Below are 10,654 nucleotides of genomic sequence, written 5' to 3' on the forward strand. Positions count from 1 at the left end.
TGACAAATGAGCATCACTGGGGAGTCACGCTGGGCAGTCTGGAAGGCAGAGCCCTCTGTGCAGCTCTCAGGAGACTTCAAATACACAAGCCCTCTTCGCACCCCACTCCTTTGGGCTAAGAGACACATTCATATTTGACACCCTATCCCTCGAGTTTCTTGCTTGGCTACGAGGAAGCAAGCTGCTTCTCTTAATGGAAGAAGTTGCTGGATTTGCCTCCCAGTAGGGTGAGGGCTTTGTTGTGAGGGCTCCTGGCTGTGAGTCTGCGGTGTGGGCTCAGGCTCCTTGGCCTGATCTGCCTCCCTCCTGCCACCTTTCTGGTTTGGCTCTTCTCTGGGGAAGACGGTCGTTGCAGTTTAAGGTCTGATTTGGGGTCTCCTCCTTCACATCGGAAAACGTGACCCTTGGGTTTGTTTAGGTGTGCCAGGGTGACGTGGCAGTAATTGGGGACCCGAAAACATCACTGGTCTTCCCACCAGGTGGGTTCAGATGCCATCCACTCGTCCAAGATACCACTTCCTCTCCTCCTGTTGGGCGGGGGGTAGTCCTTTTAAGTGTGTTCTGAGGTTCTTCCGTTGATCCAAAATTTTACGTGCCATCCTATTGAGCCTACTTGGAGAAACAGCTTCCTCTGGACTTACAAAAGGACTACTTGATCCTCCTCCCAGAGGCTTCATGACCCGGAGCTGGCTGGCCGCCCTCTCTGGACCTGTTGCCTTCAGCTCAGAGCCTCCTGCAACCCTCCTAATCTTTACATTACGGTTAGTGTATTTGTGTCTCATTTAAGAAACCCTTCTCTACCTCAAGATTGTGAAGATATATTAATCATTGAATGACTTTATAATTTGTGTCATATTAGATCTCATATCCACCTGGGGTTGACTTTTATGTATGGTGTGAATTGAATCCAATTTCATTTTTTTCCCACACGGTACACAAAAGTCTGAGCTTCACTTATTGGAAAGATTGTCCTTTCTCTCACTTCCCTGCAGTACACCTATGTCATTTATCAAGTATCTTTTTTTATGGGGGCCATTTCAGTTTTTTTTTTTTTTTTGCTGCTGGAATATAGAAATATTATTACTTCTTTATATTGATTTTGTATCCAGCAACCTCCCTTAAATATTTTAAACTACATTAATAGATTTAATATGTTCAAATTACTTCTAAGCATTTTGAATGCCTGACCAAGCAAACCCATGCTCCTTGTAAGAAAAACCTTCCAAAGCATTTCAAAGGCTCTGAAAATCTAATTTCACTTATAAATTTGGTAAATCCATTTCTCTTAAATATTAGAATACCACTTACAAACTTGCTCACATTCTTACTTCTTTTAATTTGAAATTATAAATCAATTACATGTTTTAAGTAGATAGAACCGTATTTATCTAGCAGATAGTCTAAAAGGCAAAAGTCTCTTAAGTATTACAAATACTTTTTTTATTATTATTATTTTTTTTTTCATGTTTCTCACCGCCTCTTTGATCAGGTCTTTATTCAAAATTAGCTGTCCAAAATGATTTGACCTTTACTGAATAAACAAATTTAAGTTTATGCAGAAGCCTTCTTTTCCTCTGTGGTGGGTTTCTTTTCTGTGGGCTTCTTTTTTTAGCGGGCTTCTTTTCAGCTGCTGGTTTCTTGGTCACTGCAGCCTTTTTTTCCACCAAAGCCTTCTTTGGCTTCTTCAGCTTCTTAACGCAAGCAGCCTCCTTTCCTTTCTTTCCCACCACAGGCTTCTTGCCTGGAATCCCCTTCTCATCTGATTTGGCTTCTAGTGCTGCTGCTGCCCTATCCATCCGGATTTTGTGGTTCTTGGCCTGGCAAAGAATGGTGTTCTGGTGCATGGTCTTTGCATATGGGTTTAGCTTCAACATGATTCTCAGGTTTTTCAGTGGATTCTTCTTCAGGACTCTGCGATGAATCTTCTTGCGTGGTGCTCGGAGGGCTCTTTGGATCTCTGGGCTTTTCAAGATTCTGCTAAGGTCTGTATTGAGCATCTTGTGCACGGGGAGGTTGTATCAATAGTTAGTCTGGAGGGAGGCAGCTTTACGCCAAGTGCCATACAGCTCATCTAACTTGCGGAAAGCACTTTCAGTCCAAATGCAGAAACGTGCCACATGCCCACCAGGAACAAGTTTCAAAATGTTCAGTTTGCTTATATTAAGCAGAGTAATTCCAGGGATGTTTCTGAAGGCCCTGATGATACCGTTGTCCTCATTATAGATGATGCAGTGTCCCCTGCGCTGGATACGGTGACAGTTTCTCATTTTGCCTTTGCCAGCTCTCATTCACTGTGAGGCGTAGACCTTTTTGATATCATTCCAGGCCTTAAGTTTCTTCAAAAGCAAAACAGCCTCCTGGGTCTTCTTGTAGCCTTCACCTTTATCTTCAACCACCAAAGGAAGTTCAGGAACTTCCTCTATGTGATGACCTTTAGACATGACCAGCGCTGATAAAGCCGAGGCAGCCAACGCAGAGCAGATGGTATGTTGCTTCTGCATTGTATTCACTCTGCGGTGCCAACATCGCCAGGGCTTGGTTGGCGCAAACATGCGGGCCCCGTGACACATATTTCCAAATCATCCGGACCAGAACGGTGAGCGCCGCCACCTCGAACCCTGGGAATTCGAGCCACAGCTCTGCCAGTTGCCCAAGACTCAGCACTGGTTTGATGACCTGCTAATTCACTGACAGCATAGGGCTGTCTGTTGTTTTTGCGCAAGTTGGTGTGCACAAAGTTAACAATATCTGGTCGAATGGGAGCCTTGAACACAGCAGGCAAAGTGACATTTTTGCCAGATGACTCTCCCCCTTTTCAGAGTACACTGATATCAGTGGACGAGCACACGCCATGGCGGGAGAGGAGAAGGCCATGCTCCCCTCAACCTGGCGGCTACCACAGGAAAAGCTACAAATACTTTAAATAACATACATAAACGGATTATTCTTAAACCTAACATGAAAGTGTTAATACTAATGGTATGATTTCATTTATCACCTTTGCATTTAATTATAAATCTTCCTCCGGTTAAAAAGTCATTCATCTGGGCTTCCCTGGTGGCGCAGTGGTTGAGAGTCCGCCTGCCGACGCAGGGGACACGGGTTCGTGCCCCGGTCCGAGAGGATCTCACATGCCGTGGAGTGGCTGGGCCCGTGAGCCATGGCCACTGAGCCTGTGCGTCCGGAGCCTGTGCTCCGCAACGGGAGAGGCCACAACAGTGAGAGGCCAGCGTACCGCAAAAAAAAAAAAAAAAAAAAAAAAAAAGTCATTCATCTACTAAATGAAGCAGTAGTTTTAAAATTGAAGATGATCAGAGAGGTTCTATTTCAGGAGAACTGAAGTTACCGCCTGGAGCAAGTCATTGTTACTAATTATGCAATTTATAACCAGAAGATTACTTACCAGTAAGAAATTTGAGACTGGGAAGAGGACCTGGGGGAAATTTAGGTTCAGGATAATCTTTTCTGAACTACAGGTGGACACGTGGGTCCTAAAAACCATCTCTAAGAGTGGCTTCCAAGCCCAAACCCCTCAAGTGGAATTTCTCAACCTGCCTCTTTGAGTTCATAAAGTAAATAACCCAGCCGATAGCCATTCCTTGAGCCCTCTGCAGGCCCAAGGGTGTGCACACCATCAGCAAGTGAGCCTTTGGGAGGACAGGCCAGGGAAGAAGACTGCACAAGCCCTGTGATTCTTGGAATTTGTGTTTCGAAGTTTGGTTTGTGTGTGTTTGAGCCAGGGGTTAAGGGAGTATCAGCAGGGATGGGTACATCCCCTTGACCCATGGACTTTTCAGCTCTTGGGAGGGTGCAGCTAGAGGGGAGCCATAGCAGGACCTTCTAAAGTGAGGGGGGCCCAACACCAGGTCCACTCTTGCCTTGATCTAGGGGCAGAACTGCACCTAAACTAGGACAAAACTTCAGGTGCTTTTCTGACTTTTTAAAGTAAAGCTACTAAGCCAAATATAAAGATTATCCTAACAAATCAAGGGACTCAAAAGTAGAGACGAAAGCCTATACCAACAGCATTTTGCTCTCCCGAGGGCCCCATAGAATAAGATGGTGACTGAACATATTTTTGTATTTCTATAGAACAAATCAGTTCCTCAGATAACTGAAACTGTTAACTCACTAAAACTTTATTATTAGAGCAGTCCTCAGTAGCTGTAATGCAAGAATTCCTTTATAAGAGAGGGTTAGAGGCAGATATCTAGTTGCAAGTGGGGAGACTTGAAACTGCATTTGCAGAGTGGTTTACATAAGCTGAAGAAAATGTGAAAGGAACAGGTGGGGAAAGGGCACCATTGGTACTTTGCCATGACTGTGTGTGCCAGTCTGTTCCATCCCCCAAATTCCTTTTTGGCTTTAAGCTACCATAAATAAATTAACAGCATTAAAAATATTAGGCTTGCTTCTGTGTCATTTTCTTTTTGGGCCACTGTACACAGCATATTAACACAGATCCTTTGGGGAATGCTAAGTTAAACACTCATAGGTGACAAATGAAGGAGAAGTAATACAAATGAACAAAATCACAAAAATACACATACAGATTTTGAAATATGTTTCTGTTTTATGAAAATAAGTGGAACTTGTGAAAAGTGAAAGAAACCATACTTTGATAAGGCCAAAGGCTTCTCTTCTATGCACATACTTGTTCTAAAAATTCAAGATGAAACAACTTCCCTGTGTTGAATCAAAACTGCCAGGCATTAAACTTCTCCTAGGAACTAGACAAATCTTATACTTTCTCAATTCAAATCAGAAGAAAGGTATAAACTCAGCTCCTATCCTCCAGGTTAACCTGTGACTTTTACTCTATGTAGACCATAATGAATCACATTTAATTAGATACCTGAAATGTTGCATAGAAGGTCATTCCTATCCAATTCACTTTTTTAAATAGTAGGTCCTTGTTGGTTATCTATCTTAATATGGCAGTGTATACAGGTCAATCCCCAATTCCCAATCTATCCCTCCTCCCCAATCCATTTCACTTCTTGTTCTCAGATTCCGTATGCTAATTTGTGATTACTGATGTTCAAGGACTTCAGCTGAACTGACTCAGCTATGAAAAACTATTCCTTGCAATCTATATAGATAACTGATTGAAGCAACTCTAAAACAGTTAACATTTAATATATTCATAATTTTGTAAAGCCTTGTCATGGGTCTTTGTTTACTGACATTAACTCCATAGAAAAAATTGTTCCCCCCAAATCCACATCTTTTAGGCTTAGAGTAAAGGATGGTCATGACTTTGAGGTGGATAGTCCCAACTCCTGGGGGATGCTTTGAGATTTGGGGGCATATCCATGCTTAATCCAGTGTGTTAATCTATTCAATGAGTATTTATTGAGTGCCGACAATGGGTAAATCACTATGCTAATATAATGGAGAAAAGAGTTACATATTTCAAAGGAACTTATGTTCAAATGAGATATGCCATATGTACCCAGTTTACAGCATGATTTATGTAATTATTCCTTTACTGTTGTCACCAAAAGTGTTTCCAATCTTTTGTTGTCATTTAAGATGCTGTCGTGAACATTCATCATTCATTCATTTTTTCACTGAATATTGATTCAGTACCTATGATATGTCAATCATTAATCTTAGTGCTGCAAGATTTCATATTACTGCAACAAATGGAACATGTACATAATACTTCAAAGTTCCTTTGTGAAATTTCTCCTGTGAGAAACTTTTGTTCAGAAATTACACCAGCTTGTGATTGAATGTTATCACTAAACGGAGAAGGACCAGCCTATAAAACCTCAAGTGAAAAGTTATTGAATACATGCCCATGCCAATCATATCTGCTCTAGGAGAATTTTAAAAGTATAGAACACTTTATCCTTTTGAAGTATAGGCCCAATTAGAGATAAAACCCTCCAAAAATTGAGAGTTCTAGGTCTGCTCAGATATATGAAACCCATGGTAGCTGGGAAAAGAAAAGCTGAAGCTAAAGACATTTTTGACCACAGCAAAATAGGATCATGTCCAGCAAATTTCTTTTTAAAAATTCCCTAGATTCCATATCACCTAAATTCCACATCATCACTTAATCCAGCTAAATATAAAAACCCAAAGTAAAATATGTATGACGGTAAGGGAAAGATTGCTTGCTTTTCTCCTAAATTATCAGTATAGTTGCATTTGAAAACACAGCAAACCAAAGTTTTGTCTTCAGCATTTCAGTCACAATGTAACTTTCCTGCTTACCATGGTTGAGAAACTCAAGGTGCCTAATTATAAAATGTTCTCTATCACTGGTCTGTTTGTTGGCCTTAAATACTGTTTTGGCGACCCCTAGTGTGAAACATGATATCAACACCTGTACGTATAGAAAATCCTTTTATGACTTTAAAACTTGCTTACAGAAAAAGGGTATCTAAAATAATTTTTCACCAAATGAGATGTGATTTTTGTTCATTTCAATTTGAACTTTGTATTTTTCTGCAATAGTAATAAAATTTAAATATAATTTCTGGATACACAAGATCTTTGACAATCAATAAGAGGGTAGTTATTTAGAGTATAATACACCCATACAGTGGAATAGTATGCAGCTTTAAAACAAGACAAAAAAACCAAAATGAATAAGGAAGATTTTTATGTACTCATATGAGATGATCACCATGATATGTCAAAGAAAATAAAACAAAAAGCAAACAAAAAGGTCAAAGTAGAGAACTATGGTGAGCATTTTGCTACCATCTAAATTTTAAAAGGGGTAAAATATCATATATATCTGTATATACTTAAATAAATATATCATATATATTTGTGTTTTCATTTTAAAAATCTCTGGAAGGATAAATAAGATATGTATGGCAATGGTTACTTACTGAGGATGGGCGTGGGAAGTGAGCACATGTTGGGAACTGCATTCCTTTGTATACATTCTTGGTTTTGAACAATGTCTTGACCATTCAAAATATTAAGTGACTTTAAAAAAATTTTAAAGCCCACAGCTTTAAAGATAGACCAAGAAAAGATGAAAAGAGAAAAATGTTACCTCAAATTTGCAGACTTAAAAAATAGACAAAATGTAACTTTCTATCTAAAAACATATATTTTTTCTTTTCCTTATACATTTTTTTATTTTATATCCTTTCCGCTGGCATCTTGTCTTGCTTATTTTCCTTACTCAAATGCCAAATTGTACGATGGCATTTGATAGTTACATTGAAGCAACCTAACAGGCAGGATCCACTTGAGGTAGTATCTTGGGACTGGAAATAGTAACAGCTCTCCTGGCATGTCTTGCCAACAAGGCCACTGGTTCCAAACCAAAAGTCTTTATTGACAAGAAGTGTAAGAAAATGTGATATTCTTTACTAGGTGACAATTTCAGACTCATAAGGAACATCTTTAAATATATATAGCAGATATAGCAGATACCCAGGAATAAATCTAATAGAAGATGTGAAAGATCCATATGGAGAAAATTATATAAGCTTTATTTAAAGTCAAAAAAGTAGACTTACATAAATGGAAATATTTACTATGTGCATAGATGAAAAAATTCAATATAGTTAAGATGACAATTCTCCCCAAATCTATAAATTCAGTGTAACTACAATTAAATGTGAAGCAGGGTTTCTGTGTTATCTGTAAGCTGATCTTGATACTTGGAAGGTTTTTTTGATGACTTTGAGAGTCATTTGGGGGACTAAGAGTACAAAATACTATTCAGAGATTTATTTAGATTTTAAAAGTTAATGTTCAATTTATTAAAGTTATAAATTGAAAAACTGCCTCTTTCCTTAAGCATTTAAGCTCAGCAAAAAATCCTAAACTATTTATTAGCTTAGTAAATTTCACAATCACTTTTTTTGTTGTTGTTGTAGTTTTTGTTTTGCGGTACGCGGGCCTCTCACTGCTGTGGCCTCTCCCGTTGCGGAGCGCAGGCTCCAGATGCGCAGGCTCAGCGGCCATGGCTCACGGGCCCAGCTGCTCCGCGGCATGTGGGATCCTCCCGGACCGGGGCATGAACCCGTGTCCCCTGCATCAGCAGGCGGACTCTCAACCACTGCGCCACCAGGGAAGCCCTATTTTCATTTTTTTAAACCAAATGCAAAAAGCACAAACCATAAAGGAAGGCTGATACATCTGACTACTTTAAACTTAACTTCAGTGTAACAAGAGATACCCTCTCTTTCCATAAAGAAAGGGTAAAGATGATCCCCAGACTGGAAAAAAAAAATATTTTCATTGCAAATAACTGGCAAGCGAAGTATCCTGATTATTTAAAGATCTCCTTAAAAATTAGTAACACAAAGACAAACATCCCAATAAGAAAATGAGCAAAGGATATGAATATGCAATTCACAGAAGCAGGAATATAATAGGCCAATAAACATTTTTTAAAAAGCTAGATAAAACATATAGCTAAAGCTACATATATCAACAGGGATACTGATGAGGAAAAAAACAACTTTCATAACAATACATACATAGTGTCATTTATATGATGCTTTTATTTTTTTTTTTTTTATTTTTTTTTTTTTTGCGGTATGCGGGCCTCTCACTGCTGTGGCCTCCCCCGCTGCGGAGCACAGGCTCCGGACGCGCAGGCCCAGCGGCCATGGCTCACGGGCCCAGCCGCTCCGCGGCATATGGGATCCTCCCAGACCGGGGCACGAACCCGTATCCCCTGCATCGGCAGGCGGACTCTCAACCACTGCGCCACCAGGGAGGCCCTATATGATGCTTTTAAACATGCATAACAAAACATCTATTGTTTATGGATATACAAACTTTCAGCAATCAAAAACACAGGATCAGGATAATTAATTCTAGATTCAAGACAAGATCCTGAAGTGAATAACTTAGGGAGGGGAATACAAAGAAATTTTCAAGTTCATTTGTACAGTTATTTCTTTAAAAAACAAAACCAAAACAAAGTAACAAAGTTGGGAACAAAAATGGCAAAATGGCAAGGTTTGATATATCTGGATGGTAAATCCACAGGCATGCCTTATAATAGTCTCTACGTTTTAGGAATGATACATTTATAACAAAGATTAAACTGAAGGGGCAACTTTTTTTTTCATTTTTGATACTGGCATTTATTTGATCCCATAAGGAATATTTTTGTAATTAAAAAATTTTTTAAATAAAGTTGAATGTATTTAAGGAGTGCAACATGATTTGATACACATATACGCGGTGAAACGGTACTACAGTCAAGCTAATTAACATATTCATCTCCTCCCATAGTTACGTGTGTGTTGAGAACACCTGAAATATACCCTCTTCGGAAATTTTCAGTATGCAACACAGTATTAACTATAGTCATCATGCTGTACATTAGATCTCTAGACTTACTGGTCCTACATAACTGCAACTTTGTACCAGAATAAAAATATTTTAAAGTTATCTTTCACCTAGTAAAGAGTTCTATTTGGCTGTCATGCAGTTGTTTATCCATTCATCAAACGTTTTTTGAGAAACAATCTCTGCCAGCCTATGAGGATATAAAAGAAGCTTATGGGGCTTCCCTGGTGGCGCAGTGGTTGAGAGTCCGCCTGCCGATGCAGGGGACACGGGTTCGTGCCCCGGTCCGGGAAGATCCCACATGCCGCGGAGCGGCTGGGCCCGTGAGCCATGGCCAATAGGCCTGCGCGTCCGGAGCCTGTGCTCCGCAACGGGAGAGGCCACAACAGTGAGAGGCCCGCGTACCACACACAAAAAAAGAAGCTTATGATACAAGACATCATTGAAGAAAGTAAACTATTTTTTCAAGTAGTTTGTATTCCCGTGAGGAAGTTGTTAAACCAAATATTGGTTATAAAGTGATAATAACAAAGAGACGTACAGGATAAAAAGAGGAAGAATTTACATCTGTCTGGAGTAGCCAAAGGCAATTTCAAGGAGATACTTTCGAGCTGACTTAAAGGGAGAAATGTTTGCCAGGGGAACAAAAGCATTCCAAGCGGTGGGAACACTTCCTACGGAGAAATGGAGAGGCGAGCCGCACGGAAAGATGAGAAAGAAGTATAGGCTGAGGGCGTGTAGGGTGGGGTGAGAAGTTAGAGGGAGGATGTCAAAATTAGAAGCTCAAGAGGAAGGAGGGGCTTGATGTGGGCGCCGGAACGTGTCGGAACTGGTGCTGTACTTTTGTCACCAGGCAGGAAACGGCGGCCCTACAAGCGTTGAAATAACTTTCCACACAACTTGTAAGATACTTGGTTGGCACCAGAACTCGCGTCTCCTGACTTCAGCGTGGTCCACCCCTGGTCGTGAAGGGGCTACTGTGCCTCGTTAGCTTCAAAAGCGGAATTACACCAAGAGTTCATTTGCCCAGGTGCTTATAGCCCTGTCCTATTAGAGTTTCTCATTTCCACTCAGCCCCAAACCGCCGGAGGATGCTTCACACCTCCCAGACACCGCGCTCCATTAAGCCGCCCACTGTCTTTCAAACATCACTCAGGGGTCCCAAGAAGCCTGCGCTCACCACCTCTCGGAGACCACAAGTCCCAGCATGCAAAGCTCCTGTTAGAAAAGGGCCACTAACTAGACCAGGATGCAACGCTCTGCGAAGGGGGCGGAGCTCTCTATAGGGGCGGCCCAGTGGTAGCGTCGCCTGGGCAACTCCAATTCGGTGACAGAATACACTTCCGCTTCCGCCTCTGAGCCCTGGGAC

The 10,654-nt window shown here is 40.8% G+C and overlaps 1 pseudogene across 1 annotated transcript; it reads right to left on the reverse strand.

Moving 5' to 3' along the window:
* Positions 1 to 1,387: 1,387 nt before the first annotated feature.
* On the reverse strand, positions 1,388 to 4,295 carry LOC309811104 (large ribosomal subunit protein uL4-like; annotated as a pseudogene). The gene has a single exon. The product of its transcript is annotated as a large ribosomal subunit protein uL4-like (transcript).
* Between the last annotated feature and the right edge of the window lie 6,359 nt (positions 4,296 to 10,654).

Source organism: Mesoplodon mirus, assembly GCF_964341445.2.
Source record: "Mesoplodon mirus genome assembly, chromosome: 10".
Lineage (NCBI taxonomy): Eukaryota > Metazoa > Chordata > Mammalia > Artiodactyla > Ziphiidae > Mesoplodon > Mesoplodon mirus.